Source organism: Agelaius phoeniceus, chromosome 5 (genome assembly GCF_051311805.1).
Source record: "Agelaius phoeniceus isolate bAgePho1 chromosome 5, bAgePho1.hap1, whole genome shotgun sequence".
Classification (NCBI taxonomy): Eukaryota; Metazoa; Chordata; class Aves; order Passeriformes; family Icteridae; genus Agelaius; species Agelaius phoeniceus.
This window is the reverse complement of record NC_135269.1, coordinates 35,276,085-35,297,524: the sequence shown is the minus strand read 5'-3', so window position 1 is coordinate 35,297,524 and position 21,440 is coordinate 35,276,085. Positions and strand designations below refer to the sequence as shown.

The window sequence follows — 21,440 nt, the reverse complement described above, 5'->3', positions numbered from 1 at the left end:
CTGCAATTACCCACCAAAGCAATGAGAAAGATGAGGGGAGAAAAGGAAAAGAAAAAATATTTTGAGCCTTGTGGAGAAAGATGTTCACTGGAGGCAACCACAGCTTCAGTGATACAGTGGAATAGAAGTCTAATATAAAGTAAAACAGTGTATACTACTGTACTATAATAATTTAGTCACCTGAGAGTGCACAGTGGCAGTGAATGGTTCTAGACATGTTTGGGTTAAATGAAAAAAATGAAAGGAAAAAGAGTGAGAGATCAAAGTTTAATTATTATTTACTTTTTATTTATGTACCCAACACAAACATTAGAGTAACTTTGCTAACTTTGTTGACCTCCTTTGTCTGTAGGATATAATTAATAGAGGGATGTTTTTTGCCTTTTTGAAGGAATGTAGTGTCTTTCAAGCTAATGAATAATTAAGGTACACCATAATGTGTTGCATTGCTTGCCAAATGCTGGGCCACTAAGCTGATTCAGCTTGGTGTTTCAAAAGAAACTATATTAATTTTCATAATGCAGTACGAAGAAAATTTCCAGCTCCTTTTTTTATGGATTTTGATAGCAGGTGCTGTAATCATAGGGTAAAAGTCTTCTATATTGATTTAATAGTACAGAGCAAAATCCAGAACTTCTTGCTTTGAAGGATCATAGGGTTGCTTTAGAGATTTCTTGCTTTTTTCCCCTTTTAAAATTTTTTAAAATTATTATTATTATTGTTTTTTCTTATTTTGGTGAACAGTGTTGTATAATTACATTTGCATGGCCAGGAAAGGGATCATGAAGGGTCATGGGTAATTTTTGTGGCTGAAAGCTGTGCATATGTGTGTGTGCGCCCACATTTGCCAAATTTCTGTCGAATCACACCTACTACAGGAGAGCAGGACATGTTTTAGAACAGAGGTGGCCAAGCTTTCAGAAAACTTTTCTGGCTCGTTGTTGAGGTGCCTTGTTGTGTAGCTTAGAAGAGTCCTTAGCTTGTTTAGGACTGCATACTGTAAGGAATCTGTCATGGTGCATTTTCATCCTCGTTGAAGTACCAGCTCACTCCTCCCAGAAAAAGTGTCAGAGCTGTACTAGATGAAACCTTTGAAACAAAAGCTTAACTCTTGTGCTTGTTGGAGAATATAATGGAGCTCCCAGCAGTTCCTGCTACAGGGCTGCTGACACCTAGTCAAGAAATATAGATCCATCATTTGTGATGTTTGGTGTGTATAATGACCAAAGATGCAGTGGTATAGGAGTTCAGTTTAAGACAAGAGGCAGCAGATGAATATAACAGTGAAAGAGGGTGCAAGTCCCAGGAAACAGATTTGAAAATATAATTATAAGGTCAGTTTTGATCATAGCCAGAATTACACAGCTCATTTCTGCAGCCTTTGTGCTGAATAGAGTTTGGCCAGGCAAGTAGTACTACTGACTGCTTTAATATATACTGTTCTTTACAGACACTATGTTTTGAGGCTTTAAATAGAGTCAGGAACCACTATTTTGGGTTTTTTGAATTTTAGTGGCCTTTGCAGTCTGAGAGGATTTAGGAAATGTAAACTTTGGGGTTTTGTTTTTTTCCTCAGAAGTTTCATTTGTAATAAAAAATAACTAATGAACACTGTGTCATAGACTCTGTTACTAGAGAAACTTACTTTCAGAATATATTCTCTGTAAGTGATTTGTTGTTCTCATAATTTTAAGTATTTATAAAGGATTCCTTTTAAGGGTTAGTTAAGTTATATGGAGGGAAAAATTTCACTAGCAAATAAGTTCCCAGAGGAACAATAACAGCAGCTAAGAAACCGTGTTATGGTAGTAGAAAGGTTTATAGCTATATAGGTCTATATGGGAGTGTTATGTAAGCCTCTACTCTCACAAATCACTGAGATATTAGATTGTGCTGAAAGGGATGAAGATGCTCAGCTGACTACATTTTCAGATTCATCAGTAGTTAAGTTGATGCTAAGGAGTTATACAGATGTTTCAGTGATTTAAAGGAATAGAAGTGCACTTTTATGTCAATGGCATGCCAGTTTAATGAGTAATATTAAGAATGGTTATAAGGAAACATTATGTAACAAAGTAAATTCTCTTCACTCTGCTTTAACACTGTAATTAAAACACAAATGCTATTTATGGGAAAACCTGTTGTTAAAATAACAATTACGGTAGCTTGTTTTATTCTTTTATTTCATTGAAAGACAATAAAGAATGTTATTCAATTTTTCTGTTTTTAACTAAAATGCTACTGAATTTCCTACATGATCATTTTGCTTTTTTACTCTTCCCATCTGTCTATTTCACTTAGAAGTTTTAAAGAGATATTTATTCCAGAAATAATTAGGTCATTTTTAATTGCTGCCAGCAATTTGTTAGTCAGAGTAAAGCTTACTCTAGTTCCAGTCATGGATTTGTGAAAGCTTCCAGTATTAAGTGCTTTTGTGGCAGCACACTACCGTCCTCTCCAGCCCAGCTCACTGGGCATCCATGTCCTCTGCTATTTAAATGAAGGTGTGACATCCTGCCCTGAGATGTTACATTTTCGTTATACTATTTTTTTTCTGAGCATGGTATTCAAAGAATAGACAAAACCATGCCAGAATAGTGATGGTTATTAGTATATCCAAAATCTTGCATTATATAAATCCTTATTTTCAGGAGTTTAATAATGCATGTTAGAATAGCTGTATCAGAAGGGTTTGTATTTTCAAATGGATGCATTTCAAAGTAAGCTCTACACAAACACAGCGTTGTGATTAGATAACATGTCACTGCTGTGCATTTTGTTAGTTTGTTTTTCTACTGCCTCGATAATTATTGTGGTGAGATGATCTCCTTATTTACTGACATTCTGTAGGATCACACCAGTAATTCACCTGAAATGACTGTCTGCAGTCTTACAGGGCCTTACTGCTGAGGCTTTTCGAATGCTAATGTCGGTCATAATTAATCAATAGTGATTGTGCAAAACATAAAACATTTATATGATCTTCATAACTGGCACCTAAATTCTCCACAAGAGACAGCCTGAAATAGTAGCAGAGCTTGTCCTTGCATCTCTCTGTTGTAGCTTGTACTGTTTGATGTGCTGGCATGCTTGCCCTAAATAGTCTCTGAGGTGAGTTGTTTGGATGTGTCATTTCAACTGAATATAGCTTTGCATACTCCTGTAGCACATAAAAGAATAGAATACCAAAAGAGATCTAAATAGTATACAGCAAAATATGAAATATTATTCTTTTCTGCTACTCTTATAGAAGCAGCACTTTAATGTGCCATTTAATGTTATTTCTTGAAATACCATTTTGAAGAGTTAATAAAGAAAAAGCTTTATGTGCTTATTGAAAGACTGATGGTTTGCTTCCTGTGTTCCACAGCCTTAAGCTTCTTCTAATGTTAGGAACAAGGACATTCTTTTCTCTTCTGTTTATTTTTGTCTTTATACCTTCATTAGGGTGGGAGTTTTTAGCTTACATTCTGTGTTCCAGCCTTTTTACTACTATGTTTCTGCTTGATAGGCATTACAGTTGATTTTCCAACAGAAAAAGGACTTTAAAGTGGCAATTTACTGAAAGTAACTTGGTACTGTGTCCTGATCCTCCAATGTCAATGTCAGTATTTTCTTTAAATTCTTTGATTTATTGCTATAATGTTTTTCTTCTTTTGACTGCATATTTGCACAGTACTCCACATGCTAGGACTCCATCTTAATTAAATCTCAGGACTGAGCTGAAAAAAGAGTGAGTATTTATTATCTGGGAAAAATGTGGAAGGGAAGAATCTGGGATCCAATAAACACATACAAAACGAAGTAAGCATTACCCTCCTCACTCTTGTTCACCCAAAAATCAACCCACCAAAAACTAGAGGAACAGTTAAAAAATTAATTTACTTAATTCTTAATTCTTCAAATACAAAAAATTCAAATTCAAATTCTCCTTAATTCTTCAAATACACATGGGAGACCGAGTGGTTAGCAAATTCATTAGTGTTTTTTTAAGTCAGCACTGATACAGTACTGTGTCTACAAAATGTGATCCATGCAATTAATTTGTAATACTTCCATAGGAGCATGAAAAAAAGTGAAATCACATGAAGGTGAGGGAAAACTTTGCTATACCATAAATATTATATTGCATTATATTGTACAAAGGTAATAATCTAAAACTGTATGCATGCCGAGGGAATAACTCTGCAATTGCAAAACCTGGAGATGAAGCTGATTGTGTTACCTAAGATGTTTGCTTTTTTTTTTCCCAAAAGATAGAGCTAAAACATTTTTCATACCCCCGTTTAAATTTTTCTTTATTGCTTTGAGTGATAAATTTTGATGTTTACCTTTTGGAAAATGAGACTTCTGATTGACATTATTAAGGATATTGTTTAGAAGTACTGGAAGTATTGGAGGTGACCAGAGTTAAACATGGTAGGTTTTACTGGAATGACTAATTATAATAGATGCTTGACTCCCATGAAGGTTGCTGGCAATAAGGTGCTTCCTCATTTAGATGCTTTTATAATCTCCATTAGGTGCTTTTGTGCATCTTTAGACATGCAAATACCTCATCTGCTGGTCTAAACAAAGAAGTGTATGCACTGGCAGCATTTACAATGACAGAAGTCAGGTATGCTTTGCCTCAAATCAGTGGGCTTTGTTCATTTATGCCTCTGTCTGAAGATACTCTAGATATAATCAGTTTGGTTGCCAGCTGACAAAAAATAATTCAAATGAGGAATTATACTTCAGGAGAACAAATAAATGTATTTTGAAAATGAGGCGACAAAAACTAAAATTACTTCCATATGACACAAAGCTATAAGTGTGTGACATATCTGGGTTAGTTTCATATGTAACAATACCTGGTGCTAAATACTTGGCCAAAAATTAGAAAATTGGAATCACACAATACACAGCTCTTCTGTTTGGCATCAGTTCCATAATACAAGAGAACTTCTCATTTGTAAGCTTGTCTGGTTTTCAGTAAGAGTGAGAACAGTTTGATCTGTCCTGATACATCAAACAATACGGTGTGGGTGGTTTAAAAACAAAACAGTTAATCAAGCAAAATTTTACTTAAAATACCTTATGATTCATCAACCAGTCTATGCACACTGTCAATTTTGCCTTTCTGAGCAATTATTTATAGACTATTTAAATAGCCTGGACAGCATGTGGAACTGCTGAGAATAATATTGTTTTATGAATTACTTCTTCAATTTGTTTCAGTTCAATATGGACTGACAACATGACAGTGAGTCAAGAAAACTGCTGCTTTTTTGAATGCAACTCAGTACAACATGGAAATTAAGTTTTGCCTCAATATTGTTTTTTCTATGTTAAAATATTCCTGAAGTAAACTATGAAATGGTGTGAGAAATAGAATTACTTACTTAATCTTACTTAATCATATTTCTACTTCTTTTTTCATATGTACTATCACAAACTTTAGAAGTTGCATTTCTATCAGTAAGGGTCACTACTAAGTTCTTACCTGCATGATTCCCATTCAAGCACAAAACACCAACTTGGAAGCATGAATAGACAATAGGATGGAGAAGTTCCTTAGTGGACTGAATGCTAGTTGAATTTTTTAGGGCAATCAAAGAAATGTATGAAGTACCAGGAAGTTCAGAGATATCAAATACATCAGGAATGTCAAGAACTGGACAGGCTTTGACCAGCGGTAAGTTACAGGAAAGGAATTAGAGAAATTAGAAAGGCAAAAAAAAAAGAGGGAAAAAGGGGGATAATGCAATTATGGGCATGAGGTATTTATAAAGTATATTATATACTATCTGGAGCAAAGACAGTAGAGTAATTTTTCTTGTGCTGCCCTTTGGAAAGTGGAACAACTAGATGATGGAAATGAAGCTTGTGGCATCAGAGGTGACATCTGGTTTGAGTACTGTGTCCTCAGGAGTTGCATTTGGACTGCATGAGTAGTGCTTTTGGGTGTCCTGGTTGCTTGTTCATCAGTGTGCCTGGAAACCAGGGTGGAAACAGTGAGAGAAAGAGAATGAGGGAAGGTCACTGTGTGCAGTTAGATGTCATGCTGGCTAACTTGAGTCATGAACTGTGACTGAGTATCTGTATTGACTCTGGATGGAGTTACCTTCCTTCATTGCAGCTCACACGATGCCGATTTAGGTTAGTGACTGAAACAGTGGTGGTAACACACCAGGGTTTTATCTCTTGCAGAGCAGCATCTGCACAACAAAAAGGCCTTTTCTAATTTTGTCCATGGCAAGTAGGCTGGGGTGGGTGTGCAAGAGCTTGGGAAGGAGCACAGGCAGGGCAAGTGACCCACATCGACCAGAGGGGTGTTCTGTGCCTTAGAATGTCACGCTCAGTGATAAAAGCTGATGCTTAGAGGCTGTTTGAGCACTGGGATGTTGGCAGGAGGGCTTTTGCTTCACTTGTGTATTTTTGCCCTATTTTTTTCCCTTTACTTTTTAAATTGGCTTTGTCTCAACCCATGAGTTTTTCCTTGCTTCTGTGATTCAAATTCTCCCCTCCATGCTTGGAGGTAATGTGAATGAGTGGCTGGTGGGAGCTTAGTCTTTGGCCAGGGACAACCCACCACAGTATCTGAAACTTCAGTGTCCTTCTGAATCCTACTGTTCAGAGATAGTCAGAAAGATGCCAACTAGAAATGAAGCAGTAATGTCAGTTTATCTATAGTTTTAAAATAATAGTTGATTGAAAAATTGAAAACAAAAGAAAAAAGTAATATTAATACAAATGTTTTGCAGAAACTGATTATTTCAGTGGCCATTTGGGGGTTTTGGACATTTTTATGGCATTGTGTTACTACTTTTCTAGTAAGTAAAATTATCTGTACCTCTTAATATTCTGTTGGAGTTTCTCAGTAAGCAGCTGTTTTTCTGATAAATTACTTCACATCTTTTAAGCCTGATCATCTAATATTGACAAGCCTCATGAAATCTGTAGAAAACTGAGTAGACTCTTCATCTGCTACGAGTGGGTTTTTTCAGTAGTATTTCTGAAGTAATGGCCTAAAGACTGATTGAGCCATTGGTCATCACATTTTGCTCATCACCTGGGGACTATCTCAATAAGTACAAACTTACTTTTGGTATCCAAGCAATCAACCAATGCTAAATTTATATCTGGTTATTTACTTTCTGGTTTGAGTCTTGAGGGAAATATTAGTATCTGTCATATACTCTCTTTTTCAGAAGTTAAGCATCTTGTTAAGATGCAAACTAAAAGACTGTAAAACTGTGATTCACCTACACCTTTGTAGAGGCACTACAGACTAGTTTCCTCTCCTGTTAAGTGACAGGCATTTCCTTATAGTTAAGAAAGTAGTACCTCAAAGACAAATGAAAATTATTAAAAATGCTATCTTTACTACAGTCTGGTTATTCTGGACTGATGGATTGGTTGTTAACACATTTATGTTCATAAATCTATATGCATATAATATGTGTGAAAGTTAATAGAAGATGCAGATTGAAAAATATGTGGGCCTGGCACTCTTTCCTCTATGAAGGCAGAATTTACTGTGCTATGCATTTGTTTGTCTGAACTAATTATAAGAATTATAAGATGTGTGTTGTAATTTATGTCATTCTTGATGCAAACCTGATTTCACTGTTGTGAGTTGGATGCAGTATTCCCATGTTTTCCTGTTTCCGAGTAAGTGCAACTCTAAAAACTTGCCATCTAAGCTATGTTGCCCAGTTGGGCAGTAGGAGCTCCAAGCTTAAAATACAAAGGGTTCCCACTCTTAAATGACACTTTGTTGTAATTCACCATAATTTGACTGCTTTATGTGTGCACCTATTCATGGTTTGGGTGGAGATTCTGACAAAGAAGCTTCCTGGAAAGTGGATGATAAAGAGGAGATGATGAACTTGTCATTTGTTCTAAATGCAAACAACAATTTTCAAGGGAGCTAATTAAAATCTTTATCTGATCCCTAGTTGCAAGAGAGCTCTGCCTGGGTGTATGTGATAAGTTCATGCTGTTAGAGATTCCTAATTTGATTGAGGGTTTTTTTTTCCCGATTTTATGAGTACAGCTTTTTTTTTTTTTTTTTTTTTTTAATGTTTATAAGTCTTTGCCAGAGGAAATGGCAATCTTCCTTTAAATGTTGCAGTTGGGAAACAATGCTTGGCAAGTGGATTTGGATTTTCTTTTTCTTTGTGTATGTGAGAAAAATGTCAACTCATTAAAGCTGTTTGTAGAGGAAAATGCTTCTTTCCAACCTTATTGGCTAAAGAACTTACTTTGAAGAGAGTTGAACCTGAGGTAGTTTACAGGATTTTGATAAATGGTGAGCTTCTGTTTACCAGAGCTTTGTGAAGATTGTTTTGTCATCTTAAAAAGGACGTGCTGAGTTTTCTAGATACAGAGGAGCATCCTGTACATCAGCTTGATCTGGCAAAGAACATTAAACTCTTAATATGGCATTAGAAGTTGTCAGCTGGTCATGTTAGTTGACTTTAATTATTGCTGGTTGACAGGTCCATAGATCTGGAAGACAGAACATCAAAAACTTGCCCTTTCTTGTCAACTTGTTAATTGTATGTCTTTAAGTTATTTTCGCTTGTGGCATGAAAAAATCCATTGTTCCTTCTGCGGAGAGTTCTGTATGAGATATTTTGTTTGATATCTTTCATAAATTAAAGGTTATGCTGATAGTTTAAGCTGGAAATTGTTCTTTAATGGCAAGTAAATGAATTGATCAGTGTGGAATTAGAGATCATGAATTTAGTGTGGTACAAGAGGTCAGAATGAGAGTTTGAGGGTAGGAGTTGGCACAGTATAAGGAAATGTAATTTTTTTGCTCTGTAGTGAACTATTGATTCTTACTTTTAATTGCATGCTTCAGCATTCATGTGGAAGAAAAATGTTTACAGCAAAGCAAGATGTCTGTCACTGTCTGCTTTTGCTATAGTAAAAAAATTAATGTTAATGATCAGTGAAGCAAAAGCAGAAAGAATGTTACTAAGTAACATCATACATAAGTGAAGTGGAAGCAGGAGTGTGATATTTACCCAGAATTTCAAATGGGAACCAATAAAGTAGGGTGCTAGTAGAAATAATATTTTTGTCTTCTTCTCATTTATGTGTAGACCAAAGTGTGTATTTGCCTGTATGTATTGTGTGCTGGTTTTGATTGGAAAGTAGAGAAATGGACCAGAATTTCCTTCACTAATTTTGTATAATTTTAATAGATAAACAAAAAATTCAGTCCAAATTCTTCTGGAAAGAAATATCCCCAAGAGGAAGGTGAAAAAACATCCTACTGAGACTAGAGAGACCAGAAAACGCATATAAGCTTGAATACTGATATATGAGACGGGCACATTTTTTTGAAAGTTGACAACTCAAAGATGTTAGCCACATGTCACCAAGGTAATTTTTTATAGATGTCTAGCTGTGTGGTACCATATGGATACCTAAAACAACACACAGGGAAAGAAAACAGTTGCAAGTTGCAGTTACCAGATCAGACAGTTCTAAGTCTGTGTGTTCTCATGACTCTTTACTGTAGTCACTTTGTGTTCAGCTCTTGCTTTACCACATAAAATGAAGCATAGCTCTCCTAGGTTTAGACCATCCTGTTGAGTTCGTTTACCCTTTTCTGCCTTACATTTGTCTGTGCTATATAAGGAAAGAAAATTGATCTAACATTTATTAGTATTATTATTATTATTTAAAATTTTTCTCTTTTACCATTCTAAATAACAGAAACCACTACTAATGAAATTATGATAATGGACATACCCAGTTTAAGCCATACAAATTTGTTCAGTAGAACTGGTCTCACAGTACTGAGGACCAGTGGGTGATGCAGATGTGTCATGCAGTGGTTTTGACTAATTCCTTGAATATGAAGGCATCCATTTCCTTGCCTTTGCTTAGGCAGAAGTATAAACAAATTCAGAGTATCTCATTGAAATGGAAGAATAGTTCCAAAAATTCAGACCAAGGATTCTCTTATCCCTGGTTCCACAGTGTTAAGCATCTTATCTCCAATAAGCCATAGCAGATTTCCAGAGAAGAGAAGAATAGAGTGAGAGTACATAACACATCTCTAGAAAATTCCCAGCCTCCAACTGTTTTCAGCTCAAGGGATTTCCTAAACCTGGTGTGATATCACCAGCTCTCAATGAATCTCTTCTCAATTTGTGTTAAGTTTCTCTATTCATCTTTTTAAAATTTTCTTTTACCCCCTAATATGTTTCTGGCAGTTTTGTAGATTTTTTCACCTGTTGGGCAGAGAACCACTTTCTTCTGTTTGTTTTGCACTTCGCTCCTACCAGCTTCCTTTAAAGTTGCTGGTTGTCCTATATACAATATTATGCCAAACATAAAATGATACAAAGGTAGAGTTTGAGTCCTCTGTCTCTCAGGAGAGAAAAAATACCATCAGAAGGCCCTGGAAAAAAAAAAAGGAAATACTACTACCATCTTCCAGAACTAAAAGAAGGTTTTGGTTTTGTGAGTTTTGGTCCTTTTCTATTTTCTTGCCTGAATAATGATGCTCCATGGAATTATTCATTCTCTTTCTATGTTTCTAAATATTCTGAACTTTTAAAAAAGAGAGACCAGTGCACACAGTGGAAAGATACATTTTTAAAATGAACTGAAGGGATTAAAGACTATGTGACTTTTGTACCTCAGCAATTTGTGTTGGTAATACAAGTATTTTGCACTACAAAATTGTGTTGTGAGCACTGAATATTAGGAGCATGTAATAGTCAAATATGTGGTAGGTGGGCTACAGCTGTAACATTATCATCAGCAGTGATACAGACTACTATACTTATTGACAGGAGCAGAAAATCAATTAAATAGTTTTCTTTTGAACATTGGTTATAATTAATTTGTTGACAGGATACCTTTATATTGCAATCTGAGGTGATGTCTGTGCTTCCTTTCAAAACATCACATAAAGTTTTCTCGTGAAAAAATAATCTCAATCAGAAAATACACATCCGAAGGCATTTTATCCCTGTCATTTGTGGTAGAGATGGCAGCAGGATGACATTGTAAATTTGCTCAATTTTATACTTTTTCTCTCTGAATCTGCTTGTTCTTTATAACATAACTGCAGGCAAGCCCTTAAGTTTGCAGATGTAAATAGCCAGTGTCAGAATGTGTTTCATGCAGAGCTGAGCTATGCCTTCACCTGAATACCACTCAAGTGAGGCTGTCTGCTAACCCTCATTGTACTCCTGTTACAGAAATGAACAGTTCATCTTTTCTGTGGATTTGTTTTTTTCCCAGAAAGCAATGAGAGCAAACTGAATGTGTCCTCATCTTCCAGTATTTCTGGTAGCATCCTTTAGAAGTTGGTCATTGACCTTTCTTGATAAGAAAGCCTTTTTCCATAATTTTTTTATTTTTTTAATACCTGCTGCCTCCTTTCTTTCTCTCTTACTGCATTTCCCCCTAGATGTTCATACTACTAAGGAGGTGTCTGAGACCCAGGCTGTTGATGAAGAACTAATTCATTAAGAATATACTACTAGCTTAAGTATCTTTTTATGCAATTAAAAAAGAAAAAAGCAAGGCTCAGCAAAACAAACAACTCCTACCCCCAAGCTCCATTTTGTTCGTGTTGTGTGTCTCCATAGATGACACATAAAGGTTTTCCACAGACAGTATTAGTATTCTGGCAAGCTCTCACCTGTGGTCTGTAGACCACCAGAGTGCTGACAGATGCACTGTTATACAGAAATGCAAAAATTATATTTGTTTTTCTGTATGTATCCTGCAAAACCCCAAAACATTCAGATCTCTCCCTGCTACTCTGTTCCAGCTCGCTCAAGCCATCTGCTTGGTTTTCCTGCTGCATTTGGTCTCATTAGTCATGTTCACATGTACTTCAGGCTGCTTAATTTCATTATGCAAAGTATTATGCACTGTTCATCCAATAAGTGAGAGAGTTCATCTATTCTGCTCCCTAAGAGACTTGTAAAAAGTAGTTTTAAATTTCTAAGAAAACCTAAAAATTCTTGTTGAAACATGGTTCATGCTTCATTGTTACCTATATTAAAAAATACTAAAACTTACTCTATAGATTTATCTGTTTTTTCTTGAGTTCCAAATGTTAACTCCTGTCTCCTTAGAAATATTTGCATCTAACTAGGATTTTTCAACACAGTTTTAAGATATCAGCACAAAACTGCATGTCATATTTAAAAGTTTCCTTTTTGGCAGATTTAGGTCTGCCTAGCAGTGGGATTGCCAATTCTGACAGAATGTGTTTGTGGCCATGCCTGTGAATATTCGCTAGAATTAGCAAAATCATAAGCCTTTTGAAAAGGAAAAGAATTCACAGAGGGAAGAGGGATCTGTTAATAAAACAAAGATAAAAAATACCCATTTGCAGTCATTACTAAGTGAGCCCTGGCTTCTCAGAAATCTGGAGGCTGACTGTGATAAACTCTTGCATCCCTATCATCCAATGGACTTTTTGTTGTAAGATGAAAAAGATCTAAAAAGAGTTTCCTGTGATGGCTTTTGGTACTCCCCTATGTGTTACCCCATTCAGAACTCTGCCAGGACCCCAGTGGGTGGAAGAGTACCAGAAAATTGGTCAGCCTTGAGCTGAGGAGGGAATGGCTGAGGCTTGATGGGCAGAGGCAGTGGATTAATAGTCAACCTGGATAATGAGAAAGGGCATAAAAATTGGACATGGAATGGGAAACTGGGACTGACTAAACAAAAAGAGTCAGAATTGGCAGGGAGCTCTAGAGAAGACAGATTTAATAAGGAATTGGATATCTGGACAGCAGATGTAGAGCTGCCAGCATAACTGCCTGTAGTATCAGCCAGTAATCCTAGCTCTAGAGAACTGGGAATGCTTGAGAAATGAGCCAGGAAGGCAGGAAAATGGAATTCAGTGGGAGTTGTCTTGGATATATAGGAACATACAATATATGCTACATGCATATATTGGGGAAAAAAAAACAAAAACAGGACGTGGAGAGGAAATAAGGATCTATTATTTGGTGTATAAAATTAGTGGATTTTTTTATCTTAAAGGAATTTCATCACAAAAATAATTCTTTTATTTTAAGGATCTGCTCCATAAGGTATATGAATTCTAGAGCATTCATGAATAGGAGAGGTAAACCCCTTAAATTCCTTGAAAAAACAACCTAGGGACTGAATACGCATAGCTCCCCACAAAAAAATTGTGACTCAGAGACTTTCATAAAGCCTCAGAAATAGAATGAATTAAACTTTGAGTGCTTGACATTGCAGTGATGTTTTTTTATTAATGTTGTGGTTTGCATCTAATGAGTTTAATTTCACTTTGTTGTTTTGATAAATAAAGATATTCTATCCAGACAGCCACAAGCTACAAAATAATTGTTGACTCTGAAAGTCAGAACATTTTTAACCAGCTTTTCCTGATAGTTATTTCATTAAAACCCTAGGTCCTGGAGTAATTCAAAGGCTTTAGTCTTTTTTCCTTTTCTGATAGAAAGGACACATTATGTGGAGCTGTAAATTCTTTTACCCCCAGACTTTGGTGACTCTAAATTCAATGCAATGCGCTTGCTGATATGGAATTTATTCCCTAAAAATTAGAAGACAAATAATAGGTATATACATTTACAGAAAATTACATCATTTTTACAGTATTTATTTCTTAATACTTAACTCATGAAAAATGAAAGCTTCCTAAGTATTTTAGATGATTTTAATTATTTTTTATTTAATTAAATCTTCTTGTTGTTTAAAAAAATCTTTATTTGTAATTTTATATTTTTAAATATTGTCAAGTCCGACAAAATTAAATACTGATAGTACTTCCTCCTAAGGAAAATATTCAGAAGTGCTACATATAAGATATGGGGGCTGGGGACAGGCTTTAAGGGGTGTGGTTCAGGTACTAGATAAGGATTCAAGGCGTTTAAGACTGAGAAGGATCCTTGAACCAGACTCATGTGACTTTCAGCATATAGTTTAATATTTGTGTACCTTAGCTTTCATCTGTAGAACAAATATATTGATATAGCTTTACTCTTGTTCTTTACTGTCTAAGGGATTTGATTTATGAAAATCTTAAAGATGTCTAACAGTCTTGTTCAAACAACTTCCAGCACAGTGAGCATTCAGTCTTAACTGGAGCTTCTAGTTATAGCTGTGGGGGGAAAGTCATGTGAATTCCTTTAATTTACCAGAATATGAGACTTTATAGAAGGCAAATAGAAGGGCAGAGAAGGAAAAAAAATATATAGTATAATCAGAATAGTTCTAGGAAAGAAATAGTTTTGAGTCTAAGATTGAATTGACTGATATCACTTTTGCCCCTTAATCCAAACTGTTCTGAAATTATCTTTTTGTGTATAGAAGTTAAAAAATGTTCAAGTGTAAATCCATGTCTTTCCAGTGTCATGTGAATTCACTGAGCCGCTAAGTTAAGGAATCTTTTGGGTTACAGCAGTAGAAAGACATGATATGCACTTTACTTGGCTCACTGATGAAATCTACAGAAATATATAATATTGGAGCACACCAAGAAAACAGTCCAAATCAGTTCATGATGAAGAAATGTTTTTCATTTATTTTTGCTCTGTGTCTCTTAACAGTCTGATTAAATCTCATGATAATCAGCTACGGGCAATCAGCTGAAAGCAGTGAACAAACCAAGTACATTTAAAAGGGTTTTTAAGCAGCAGTTGTTCATGGGCAAAGATGGAAAATACAGCACTACAGGTACTGGAAATTGTTTACATTGAATGGTCTTTCTTTTAAAGGGAGAAAAGGAATAATTTTCTGAGCTGTGAAGAAGACCCTTCATTCAAGGTTTCCCTGTGAATCCTGCATTGATGCCAATCATATAAGGTATTTTAAACAAACAAGATTCTGTTACCTTCTATAACCTATTAAATGCTTTAATCCATGGCACTTTCCAAGAATTAAAATGGAGATAGTAAAGAAATTAAAGAAATCACTTTTTCTGATGCACAGTTTGTTAGATTAATGAACACGTAATTTTTTGGTAATACATGACACTTCATTCTGACATTAAAGATTTAAAAAATCCAGTTGATTTGCATTTCTTGTTGAGATAGTAGTTGTATTCTTTGCCTTCTTTCACCATCAATTTATGTTTTATCAAATCCCAAGCTGTCATGGTTCATTATCCACAGATGATCTTGAGCAGCCTTGCATCACAAAAAAATATGCTGTGGCATCTGCCATTGTGCACCACTAAACAGATCACTTCTGAGTAGGGTTTGTCTTTGATTAGTACATTCAGCAGTGTGTGTCCTTATATTTTTGCCTGTGAGTATCTTATGCAATGTGGCCGCAGATAGAAAGGTACTGTGATTTTCCAGGTTGCAAATAGAATGTCTGCTGTCCCTTTTTAGCTGATGAGTTCCATTTGAGTTAATGCTTGTACACCTCAGTCTCCACCAGGCAGTCCCATTGCTTCTGTAGTCATTTCAGCAAAATTCAGTATCAGTGATGTAGAGAGCACAGTGAAATTAGGAGGTGTGATTATAGTATCAGGCTTGTATTCTAGACCCTTTTCTGATTTTTGGAGCCAAAAATTAAATTCGTGTCACAATTGTATTAACAGCATAATAACATCCAGATATAAATATATTTAATATAGAAGTCTTTATTTCCTGCAAGGTACTTACATTGGTAAAGAGACTCTTCATTTTTAAAAGACAGGAGTTAGACTTAATGATCCTGATGGGTCCCTTCCAATTCAGCATGTTCTATGATTCTATCAAAAATATTTAATCTTTTAATTCCCCTGAATCTGTTCCTGTTCCACCAAAACTTGAAAATAAATTTTGATTGAACTAGTAGTGTGTTCATCACAGTGATAAAATTAATTTCCATCTCTGTTCACTATCTTGCATATCTCAGTTCCAGGCAGTTTCTTCTGAGAATATGAAATACTGTTTTATGAATGTGTCTGGGAGTAAGTCACCAATGTTATAACTCAGACTAATTTAAATGAAAGCAAATGGTTTGGGATTTGAAATTTGAATTTCCATTTGAACAATAGCTTCAAGGACTTGCATGCACATTTGACTGTCTCGTGCCCTAAAGAGAATTGCTACTAAAGAGATGATCCACATGGACCCATGAGCTACAATGAGGTTCTCAGGAATGTGAAATAGAATAAAGTTGTCTGTAAGGTAAATATGAAGTGGGAAAGCAAATTAAACCAAAACTGGAATATGAATGAATCTAGGAGAATTTTTAAAAAAATCTATACTGGTAACCTAAGATTGCAGCAAAACCTGAGGATCTGATGCACAAATCTGAACTGGAAATGCTTCTTAATTTGTCACCTGAGGCAGAGAATTTGTTTGGTAGGTTCCCTAGCATGCTGATGCCTATATAATATACTACAAAATGGGTTAAAGGGGTTACTGTAATAAGCAGAGTTAGTAGGAAATGCCTTCTGAGACTTTTTGAGTGTTAGGAAGTGATTCGTGAAATACAAAAAAATGGAAATTTTTTAAGTGTTACAAGGAGTCTTCCTATTTAAAAATACCATTATACTGGCAAAAATATTCCTTAAAGTGTTTTAGATGCAATTTCTCTTTAATACTACTTTTCATTTAGAAATATTTATGATATTTATGGTGTGTAGATTTTGGTATTTTTTGCTTTGGAAGTATTTATTGCTTGATAGTAACAGGGATGAAAGCAGTTCTCCTCTCACAGGAACTAATACTTCCAGTGTAGTTGCTTTGAACATTCTAAAAAGGCAGAATGGTGCTCAGGCCAGCTAAGGGAATATCCACAGAGCACAGAGAAAGACTGTAAATAGTACAGATCCAGAATCAGGAGGCCCCAGACCAACCAGTCTCAATGGTCTGACCCATTTAAATTCAAGATACCATGCTAGTTGGTAGTAAAACTCTCACGAGCTCTTTCCCATTTTCCTGCCGTGTAAGTGTTTATTTTCTAGCCCATTTGTGAAAAAGAAGGAGCCCTGGAATCCTGGGACTGTGCAAGAAATAAGGACTAAGGTATTGTTGCAATGAACACTAAAATTATGGGCAAAGGTTGATAGACTGTAAACCTCTTTCCAAAAATAAAAGCCTTTAAAAAATTTCCTGTTACTATGTTTTTAACTGCTTTTTTCTGAACTAACTCTTCATCTAATTTCTCTTTTGAGACTCAGCTTTTCACTGGTAAGTTAAAGTCCCTAGGCTGTAGATGGATACATCTTGCCTCCTTTAATCATTGCCATCTTAAAGGTAAACCATTAAGCATGAAAATGGAATGTTACATAGATCTATGATGTGTGCATCCATTAAAAATAGGGAGAACAATAAATGCAAGAATTACTTCAATCAATGTGTTGAAATTAAGCTCTTTATTAACCTCCTTAGCTGAAAGTAAATTCAACTATTTTATACTGGCAACATAAGCTGCAATGAGATTTATGGGTTTGGATGATTCAGATTGAATCAGATGCAACAAAGACTTCTTTGGGAAAAACAAAATTTCACAAAGTAGTGCAGTCAAGTTCAGATTTTACTCTTCCTGAAAGAAAGAGAATAAAACTGCTGGTGCAGAAAAAGGCCTCTTTCTTCCCACAGTGCTGCACTTACTGTGTTACGGTCTAAACCAGCAGCAATTGCACATAAGCTGTTAAACAACATGAGAACAATCAAACAGTTGGCTCACTGAGCCAGAGGTGGGACTGGGAGCCCTTGCTGTTTGTCCCAGTCAATCTCAGCATCAGTAATGGTCAGAAACCAGACATTCATTCTCCTGCATATATTTGTGTGGCGGGGGGAATGTGCCACATTTTGTCTTTCCTTTTGGCAGACAAAAAAAAGAAACTAAAATGACATGGGAAAATAATAGTTTTATGGGGAAAGTGTGCACCTACAAGTGCACACCATATCTCGGAAGAGAATTGTGGCTTTTAACTGGCTGGATAAAAGCTCCATTAGATTGCTATAGGATGAAGCCAAGAAGCTGGGAAAATTAAGAATGGTTTTGAATTGACAGGGCAGATAGTGTTAATTACTTGGACACAGCGGAATACTAAATAAGTTTGCTGACAACATTAAATTGGGAGGAGCTGTCAACTCCCTTGAGGCCAGAGAGGCCCTACAGAGAAACCTTAACCAATCACCAACCATATGAAGTTTAACAAGAGCAAGTGCTGGATTCTGGGATGGGGCAACCCTGGATGTAAGGACAGACTGGGGAATGAGATGGTGGAGAGCAGTGCCATAGAAAGGGCCTTGAGGGATCCTGTTTGAGGGCAAGTTGCAGACGAGTCAGCAGTGCCCTGGCAGCCAGGAGGGCCAGCCCTGTCCTGGGGTCCATCAGGCACAGCATCACAGCTGGGCAAGGGAGGGGATTGTACTGCTCTGCTCTGCACTGGAGTGGTCTCACCTCGAGTGCTGGGAGCAGTTCTGGGTGCCACAATATGAAAAAGATGTGAAGCTGTTAGTGAGCATCCACAGGAGGGCAGCAAGGATGGAAAAGGGCCCAGAGGAGAGGCCGTATAAGGTCACTTGGTTTGTTCAGCCTGAAGTAGAGGAGGCTGAACAGGGGAGATGTCAGTGTGGTTTTCAATATCCTCATGAGGGAAAGAGGGGCAGCAGGTACCCATCTCTTCACTCGTGACCAGTGACAGGACCCAAGCAAATGCCTGAAGTTGTGTCAGGGGAGGTTTAGGTTAGATATCTGGAAAAAGCTTTTCAACCAGAGGGTGCTTGGGCACTGGAACAGGCTCCCCAGGGGAAGTGGTCACACCACCAAGCCTTACAGAGGTCCAGAAGCATTTGGACAATGCCTTTTAGGCACATGGTGGTATTCTTGGGGCCAGGAGTTAGACCCTTCCAAGTCGAGTTGAATCCCTTCCAACTGAGCGTATTCTATGCTTCTGTGAGTAAATTATTTTAAGATTTTAGGGGGAAGAAGAAGACCCCAGGTCGGGCAAAATGAATGGCTAAGTGGGTAGGATATTCTTTCATGGATTGAATTATGTTACAGATAACTACTGAAGGAGGTCATGCCCATTTGTTAGATGATTGACCTTGTCGTTTGTCACAGAGAGGATACCAGATTAGTAGACCATAAATTTAGATTGGTTCAGAAAGTCCTCTGGTCCTGTCACAGGTTTGGTCAAGCAGTGTTGAAAAAATTTTATGACAAATTGCCTCAAAAAACCCAGCAGGTTTTTATCTTTACATCTGAATAAATCAGGATGGACATTTTAAGAAATCTCAGTGTGAAGCTGGGGGAATGGCTGTGATCCAAGTCTCATAAGCATAGTTATTTTCTGAGGTACATTGAAACCATGAGCCTGAAGCCCTCCAAGGGTATAGTTTCATGATAGTGTGTTTGCTGGAAGTGGTGATCTTTTGCTCCCTTTTTGTTCCAGCACTAAAAATGAACAGTAGTTTTCAGCCAGATAAGCCTTATTGCTGCCTCAAAAGAAAATAGTGCAGTGATGTGCATGTGAAAAGTAGGGCAGGATCTCTTCTCTTTTGGCAGTAGCAAAGCCTTAAATCAGTTCAAGCAGCTTTTGAAACCACTCCAGAACTTTGAGCCTTCACAGAAGGTGGCTGTGGGCATCAGGTGGTGGAACAGCATATACTTTCTGTGTAGCAAGTGTTGCTCACCTCACTGTCAGCAACTGTGCTTAGCATTGTAATAAGTAATGAACTTTGGTCACTTTTGTATAATTGGACTAGCTGAATTTGTAAAATTCAGTTCCCAGATTTGATTCCCAAGAGCAGTGGGCTGACCTCAGCTGGCTGCCAGGCTCCCACCCAGCCCCTCTCTCACTCCAGGTGTCTCAAAATGAGGGCAGGGACATCACTTGCCTTAACAGAGAAAACAGGCTCATCTTGAGGGAGATTAACTTAATTTATTGTTGATTGAAATAGATTGGTGTGGTGAGAAACAAGGACAAACCCTAAAACACCTTCTCCCCTTGTTCTTCTCAAATTCACTCCTTCATTCCCAACCCTTTTGCTTGCCCCCACTGAGCAGCACAGATTGGTGGGAAGTGAGGTTTGTGGCCAGTTTATAACAGCTGGTCCCTGTCACTCACTCCTCATCTTCTTCCCCAACACAGGGGCCTCCAGAGGCTGCAGGGGAACTTGCATGATCATGGTCCCCACTCTGGGTGCAGGGGAGTCTCTGCTCCAGCCTCTGGGGCTCCTCCTCTCACCTTGGTGACAGGGCTGTTTCTCACACTTTCCCCTCTCCATTCTCACTGCTGGTGGTTCTGCACCATCATAAGTGGTTTTGCACTGTCTTAAGTACATTTCCCAGAGGTGTTCCCAGGGGGTTTTGTCCTCACCTCAGCTGTGGGCTCAGCTGTGCCCTGTGGTGGGTGCAGTGGAGGCATCTGGAACCTGCTGTGACCAGCCCTGGGCAGACCCTGCCTCTCCTCCCAGTGCCTTGAGCCTCTGCTACAAGGGCCAGGACAGAGGTGCCCCAGACACCACAGTGTCTCTCAAACAGTTTGAGCAGCCAGAGAAAGTAAAGGTCATTTTCTCAGGATAGTCTGGAAGATTTGAGGGTCTTTTTCTAACCTCATCTCACAGCAAGTGAGCAGGTTTTGTGTGTAACCCTTTGTATGTGGCATTAAAAAGAAAAAAATACAAAAATTACATTCCTTTCCTTAAAATATTTAAAAATACTTGCCTTCTGTATCACTGTGAATCCAATTTTATTATGTCCTGTATGTGCAAACGTGTTAGAGAACAAACCCAGCCCATGCTGGGACAGGGTGGGTATCCAGGTCTTAGCTGGAGTCATGCAGACCTGCTGTGTCCCTTCTAGTGCCTGCTCTGCTGTTGGGGCTTCCTGTTCTTTGCCCCCTTGGTTAGGGCTCTGTCCTGAGGTAAATACATCCTCTGCTGTCCTCCCACTATTTCTTTGCTAAACTGGGTGAATACAGATTCCTACTTTATTATCTATGACTCTGTCTATTGGTGTCAGAAGGGTGGTGGTCCAACCAGAGCAATGCTTTGTCCTTTGCTGTATGACAAACTGCTTGGAGCTGTTGGCACAAACAGCTGGTTTGTTTTGTTCTCACATTAAAAGAAGATGTGATATGAAACCTTGTATATTTTAAAACTACAAATTCTTATCTGTGTCTGACAGATCTCATCACTGTGAGAGGTCCAAAATTTGTAATTCTCTATAAAATTTAATTATCTGGCACTTTTCAACAACAGCTTGTCTACCACGGACATGTAGAATTTCATTTTGTTCAAACATCTTTTGTGTGTGTCTTCTTGATATTGATAACAGAGACTTGTACTAATGCTTATCTCTTTTTGATTCTGAAAATGTAATAAAGAAGAAAAATACAAAGTAATAGCTACATACATTAGTTAGGCAGACATCCATCAAATCTTCGTATCAGACTTAGCTCTTCAGATATCTCAAGAAACAGAGACTATGAAAGCAGCTGTAGGGTGGCAAACATG

The 21,440-nt window shown here is 37.2% G+C and overlaps 1 protein-coding gene across 4 annotated transcripts in view; it reads left to right on the top strand.

The window, feature by feature from the left end:
* The window catches only part of SYT1 (synaptotagmin 1), a 333,663-nt gene that overhangs the window by 64,041 nt on the left and 248,182 nt on the right, over nucleotides 1-21,440 (top strand). For 3 of the 4 annotated variants that reach the window (XM_054631800.2, XM_054631799.2, XM_077178795.1), the window contains exon 2: nucleotides 14,748-14,835. The exons of the other annotated variant lie outside the window; for it this stretch is intronic. The gene's annotated coding sequence lies outside the window, so the exon portion shown is untranslated. The remainder of the gene's footprint in view (nucleotides 1-14,747; nucleotides 14,836-21,440) is intronic. 4 annotated transcript variants of the gene reach the window in all.